We start from the raw sequence: 6,482 nt of genomic DNA on the forward strand, positions 1-6,482 counted from the left end.
GTATCCAAAACCAGTGCACCCAGGCTCACTTGTGCACACGTGCACACACACATACACACACCTTACCTTCTTCAGACACCAGGTTCATCTGGACACACTCTGTCTCCCCACTGGGACACTGCATGTAGAAGAAGTGGTTGCAGGGCCCTGAGTGGCCCCCAGGACATGTAGGACACAAGAACTTGCTCAAGGTGCCTGAGGCCGGCAGGGTGGCTATGTAGGGGAGAGTGATAGTCAGCCGGGAGGACTCTGAGGACCTCCCAGGGCCCTTCGTGCGCTCCTAGGCTCTACTACAAGGGAATGACATTAACGGGCTTTCCCACTGAACTGGGGTCAGGGCGCCTTAGGATAGCCTGGCTGGAGAATGGGTGTTGAGTGCACACCCTCTTCAACGCAGGACAAACTCTCCTCCAAAGTCACCCCACCCCCTCCTTGGCCACCCATCTGACTGCTTTCTGGTGGCAGCGTACCGAGAGGAGGGGGCTCTTGGCAGTTGCCTTGGCAACAGGTGGTGTTGACCCGGAAGCCAAAACCAATGCTGTAGTTCAAGGCAAAGATGGAGTTGTCAGATGTGCAGTCCTTGGAGGCCACACAGGAACCATTTCTCCAGGAAACAGAGTTACTTGCACCTAAGACTGGAAGGATATGGAGGGCAGGCTCATGAGGAGAAGCAATTACCAGCCACCACCCAACGGAGGCCCCCACATCTCTCTGGGTGCCATTGTTGGCATGCACTCTGTCTGAGATTCCCCCTCATGGACTTGATGTCATTGAGCATGAGACATATAATCCTCCTGAGGACACAGTGGGGGGGAAGACAGAGACAAAGTGAGAGAGTAGCACTGACATATATACACTACCAAATGTAAAATAGCTAGCTAGTGGGAAGCAGCCGCATAGCACAGGGAGATCAGCTCGGTGCTTTGTGACCACCTAGAGGGGTGGGATAGGGAGGGTGGGAGGAGACACAAGAGGGAGGGGATATGGGGATATATGTATACGTATAGCTGATTCACTTTGTTATACAGCAGCAACTAACACACCACTGTAAAGCAATTATACTCCAATAAAGATGTTTAAAAAAGAAAAAAAGATGCAGAGTCCCCTGCCTTCTCCCCTTAGGGTTTCAATGAACAAGGTGACTCTGTACCTGTTCATTGGCGATGAACAGGTACACCTGTTGGCAATGTCTCCCCAGCCTGTCCCTGAGTCTCACATAGGCTTAGCCAGAAACTTCTCTAGGACCCCAGAAACGCCCAGCACTTGGTCTGGTACATTATCCTTACTATTCCTAATTATATTGCTGGAATTCCTAACTCAGCTATTCATGTGCATCTTGGAATTCATCCCAGAGAAGAGCTGGTTTCTAATTTAATCCCTCTTCCCATTTACAGAAGAGTCCAGTTTTTCCCTTTATGATGCAGATCGACAGGGAACTTTGGGGGCTCCCTGCCCAGAACGTTGCAGTAGATGCCAAGATGGCTACAACTGTTTCTCCCATGCCACATGCTTTTTCGCAACATGACTTTTTACCACACCCTCATCAAGAGGTGGAATCAATATCTTCACCTCTTAAATCTGAACTGGCCTTGTGACTATTGTGATCAATAGACTGCGGCAGAAGTGACAGCGTGCCAGTTCTGGGCTTATCTCTTAAGAAGCCAGTGGTTTCCACTTTTCCCTGCTCAGAAGCCAGCCACCATACTGTAAGGAAGCTCAACTAGGCTACAGACTATGAGAGACCACATGGAGAGAGGCCTCGGAAGGTGAGAGGCTGTATTGAACATTGCAGCCTCAGTTGAGTTCCCAGCTGAGTGCAGCCACACCCCTTGGACCTCAGCCTTCACCCCTGGAGCAGAAGAACAGCCCAGCTGAGCCTGGTCAACCCACTGAGGGGTGAGAAATAATAAATCATTGTTTTGGGTTTGGGTTTTGGTTTTTTTGGCCTTGCCGTGTGGCTTGTGGGCTCTTAGTTCCCCAGCCGGGGATTGAACCCAGGTCATGGCAGTGAGAGCGCTGAGTCCTAACCCCTGGACTGCCAGGGGATTCCCAAAATCATCGCTGTTTTAAGTCACAAAGTTTTTTTTTTTATCACTGTAGTAAAAAAATACATAATATAACATTTACTTTCTTAACCACTTTTAAGTGTACAGTTCAGTACTGTTAACAGTATTCACATTGTGGTATGCTAGATCTCTAGAAATTTTTCATTTTGCAAAACTGAAACTACCACCATTCTACTTTCTTTTTGCATGATTCTGGCTACTGTAGCTACCTCCTGTAGATGGAATTATACACTATTTGTCCTTTGTGCCTGGTTCAGCCTCTACATCTTGAGCTGCTTGGTTACTCAGGAATAACTATGACAAACGTGACATCGGATTTTAAGCTCACGTCCTCCACTGCCACCAGCTTCTGTCCTCCATGGCCAGAAAAGGGCTACCACGGCTGGAGTCAAGGCAGCAAACACAGGAGGGCAAGGAGAGGTCTTGGGTGTCTCAGGTCCCATTTCTTCCTCTCCTGCCCAATCCTGTCCACAGGGGCACCCACCTGTGATGCCCGCTATCTGAAGGCAGTAGTTCCTATCTTCCGTGCAGGGGAGAGGATTGCAATGGTGGAGGTCTGAGCAGGTGAAACAGACGGTGACCTTAGCCTTGGTATGGGTCACAGGTACATGGGGACCTGGGGAGAGAGGAAGATGAACTGGCTGGAGGACAACATGTGTGTGTGTGTGTGTGTGTGTGTGTGTGTGTGTGTGTACATTTCTGGGCACACAGCTATATGCCTGTGACCATGCTGCATGGATGTACTGCTGCGATGATGCAGTTTGCGTGTACGAGCATGCAGGTCTGTTTCTCTGTGTGCACATGTGGTCACGTGGTTGTGCATGTGTACGTGTGGAATTGTCTGAGGAGGGCTGGGGATGTTTGTGTGTCTGCTTCCGTGGGCCCCTGTGTGTATAGGTATCTATGTGCATGTCTGTGTTTACGCGTATGTGTGGCAGGCTTGTTTGGGGGGGTCCGTGTTTCCAGCAAGGTTTGGGGTGCTTGGATATATATGTTGGCGCACAGACATGGATGTTAGTAAAGTGTTTCAGTATGTCTGTGTATATTTTGTACTTTTGTATGTTTGTGTGTTTGTACCTGTCTCTTTCCCTGTCCACGTGTCTGGATCTGACAACCGATGTGTCCCTGCACAGATATGTGATATGCCCGCAGGGACTGTATACACGAAAATTCCAAGTCCCATCTTCCAGTGGTTAGTAATCCTATTTTGCCCTTTTTCCCTTTCCACGTCGTAAATTTTAGCTCCCAAGTCTTCCTTTTTTTTTTTTTCCTTCATCGTGATCATTCATTTAATCCTCTGCTTAGTTTTGAAAAGTAAACCGCCTAGCAGCTGGTAATCCGAGAAAGTGAAGGTGAGAATGTTCCTGCTTTGCCTGCAGATTCAGCAAACAGATCCCCTTCATCACAGAACTTGTCCTTGCTGTGCGGGTTTCTAACAAGAGCATCTTCTACATCCCCGGAGCTGAGGGGATACTGCTCTATCCACGTTTGAAAATTTTCTCTGCTGGTCTGAAATGGCTGTAATTCTGGTCAGTTGTCTCACTTAAAAAGCTGTTGCCCTGGTAAATACTATCTCAATTAACATCTCTCTTTTCTGGAAGATGAAAATTATTGTCAATGTTCTTTGTTAAGCTGAAAGAAGGCTATTGGCAAATCTGGCTTCTTTCACAAGCAAGGAAGTGAAGAAAAGGGAAAGACAGCCAGATTTCTTATCTAAATCGAGTCTAGATGTCTAATCTCACTTACACAACAGGATGTTCGTGTTTTGAAGTACATGCTCTTCTGTAGGTGTGTTTTCGGTGCTGGGATGTAAATGTAGATGTCTGTGGAGGTGTGGATATATGCCAATGGGATTTTCTGCTTCCAGGTGTCAAGTGGTATGAGTCTGTACGTGTGTGTGTGTGCACGCGTGCACGCGCATATGGGTAATTGCACTCCCTGGGAGCATGATGGTAGTGGGAGGGGATACCCTGGGAACACATAGGATTGGGAAGGGCATTTGGGATCCAGAGAGGGCAGAAAGGGTAGGGTCTCAGGAAGTCAGGGTTCAAAGCACCTGGGTGGGTGGTAGGAGCCACGTAATTGCATTCAGGCTTGGTGGTGAGATGAAATTCAGACGCTTCCGGGCCCAGGGTGGTGTTCGCTTGCAGGTGGCAGACCTCCGGTGTAGCACAGCCCTTCAGGATTTGGGGGCCCCCTGCAGAAACAGGGGGAAGCTTGAGGGGGGAGACTCAGAGCTTGAGCCTTCCCAACTTGATGTCTGTCTTTCTCTGTCTGAAAGTTCCCAGCTCACTTGATCGTTCTGTAGGATTCATTTTCACATCTATCTGGTCATTTCTTATAACCGTGTGTTGCCTGCTCAGTTGGAGGATTCTAACTTCATTCCTTCATGTATGTCACATATAGCTGTGCTATGTTCTGTAGCTGCTCATGATAATAGCTGAGTTCCTCGTGGACCTCTATCTGTTGTTTGTGGCTTCTGCTATCGCTCTTGGTGGCTTGTTTCCTTACGCATGTCATGGTCTCTGGATTGTCAGCTCCCATTTGGTTGATGTCAATCTGTGGGAGTCCTGGGGGCTTTTCCCTGGAGACGATTTGCCTTTGTTTATACTGAGAGCCAGGAGGTGCTACCAACTTGGGATCATTTCAGCCTCCTTCCACGGTCCCTGGCTTATGTGGGGATTAAAGAGTCAGCTATCCAACCGTGCTGTGGACCCAAGACCTAGTCACTGAAACCAGACTGTTATCAGCATTCGCTCTTACTGCGCCTTTCATTTTCACTCACCGATCTCCTTCCTGATTTCTGCTCACATATTAGTTTAATTTGGGAAGCTGTGGAAATTTCCCTAACTTCCCATAAGCCCCCAAAATCATGAAAAACATTTTTGACAGCATCTAGTTCATCTGTAAACGGTACCAAGGGGGATGGGTGGTGGGAGCAATCCGTCCTGGAAGCAGGCTATAAGAGGGTGTATTGTCTGCAGAGCAGTTAAAAACAGTAATAAAACGAACTGAAAGTCAATCTGCTTTTTATTATCACCATATATCCGCATTTCTAAACACTGGTGGTGATAAAATACCTCTCTCCACTGGAGTGGACCACTCCCCCCATTCTTGTTCCTCCCACCTCCACCTTTCCAGCATGCCACTGTTTGTAGAAGAAAGACCCTTCCGAGAATCTAGTCTGCCAGGCTAGACTACCAGGAACAGAAGCCCAGGCCATTTCTCTCTTTCACTTTGCTGCCTTCATAGTTAGTCTATTCTCTGATCAGTTTGGTTCTATGCTAAGACTTTTGTTCAAAAAGCCTCTGCTCTAACCATTTGCAAGCAATAGTGATGATTTAAAAATACATCTGCAAATTCTTTAAGACCAAAAGGTGAGGGTCTATACCTCCTCTCCATGAAATCAGATGGACTTTTGTGACCATTTCAACCAATAAAGCATGACAGAAGTGACAAGGTGTGATTTCCAAGGCTAGGTCATAAAAGACCATGCAGCTGCCACCTTGTTTGTTGGAATACTTGCTCTTGAATTCTTCAGCTGCCATGTAAAGATGGCGGCAACCATGATGTGAGGAAGCCCAATTTGACCGACGAGGCGAAATCACACAGAGAAGCTTGGAGATTACATGGAGAGAGAAGGGGGCCAACTAGCCCAAGCTGCTGCCTTGTTTCTGTATTATTCAGTGTATTGGAGTCTCCGCCACCATACAAAAAGCCCCAAGGCAGCCATGCTGTGAGGAAGCCCAATCTAACCAATGTGGAGAGAACACATGGAAAAGCCTGGATTCTATGAGATGCTCATCTAGCCCCTAGTTGCCCTCAGCCCTGCAGTTCTAGCTCCAGCAACCCTCTGACTGTAACTATATGAGAGACCCAGAACTGTCCAGCTGAACTTTTCCTGAATTCCCAGCCTAGAGAAACTGTAAGAGTTCGTAAAATGATTGTTGTTGTTTTAAGCCACTACGGGTGAGAGTGATTTGTTAAGTAGCAAGAGGTAACCAGAACACACATGCAAATAAACCTCAAGACTGATTTGTGCAGGTGGGAGGGAGGCCAGCCATGCAACTGACCTCCTGAAGGGAACACTTACCTCCACGCCACGTCCCACTGAGAGTGAAACACACAGTCTCGTTCCCGGTGCAGTTCATGACCGGAAGGGGGTCACATGGGGCCAACTTATTCCCAGAAGAGTAGGAACACTTCACCCCGTTGGGCTGAGCTTCGGGTCTCACTTCTGGAGGGAGCAGTCGTGGTGAGGGTAGGATGGGGCTGAGGGAGACACCCCTCTCAGTCCTCTTTTCCCCCTCCAGCCCTCTGTTCTTGCTGTTTCCACTCACAACAACCCAGAGCAGGACTTTCCTGGTGGCGCAGTGGTTCAGAATCCACCTGCCAGTGCAGGGGACACAGGTTCGA

The 6,482-nt window shown here is 48.2% G+C and overlaps 1 long non-coding RNA gene across 1 annotated transcript; it reads right to left on the reverse strand.

Moving 5' to 3' along the window:
• Positions 1-2,579: 2,579 nt before the first annotated feature.
• On the reverse strand, positions 2,580-6,257 carry LOC137215168 (uncharacterized). The gene is made up of 3 exons (XR_010939184.1): positions 6,160-6,257; positions 4,123-4,263; positions 2,580-2,682 (listed from the first exon to the last, which is right to left on the reverse strand). It is a non-coding gene; the product is annotated as an uncharacterized lncRNA (long non-coding RNA).
• Between the last annotated feature and the right edge of the window lie 225 nt (positions 6,258-6,482).

Source organism: Pseudorca crassidens, chromosome 20, assembly GCF_039906515.1.
Source record: "Pseudorca crassidens isolate mPseCra1 chromosome 20, mPseCra1.hap1, whole genome shotgun sequence".
In the NCBI taxonomy this organism is placed as follows: Eukaryota; Metazoa; Chordata; class Mammalia; order Artiodactyla; family Delphinidae; genus Pseudorca; species Pseudorca crassidens.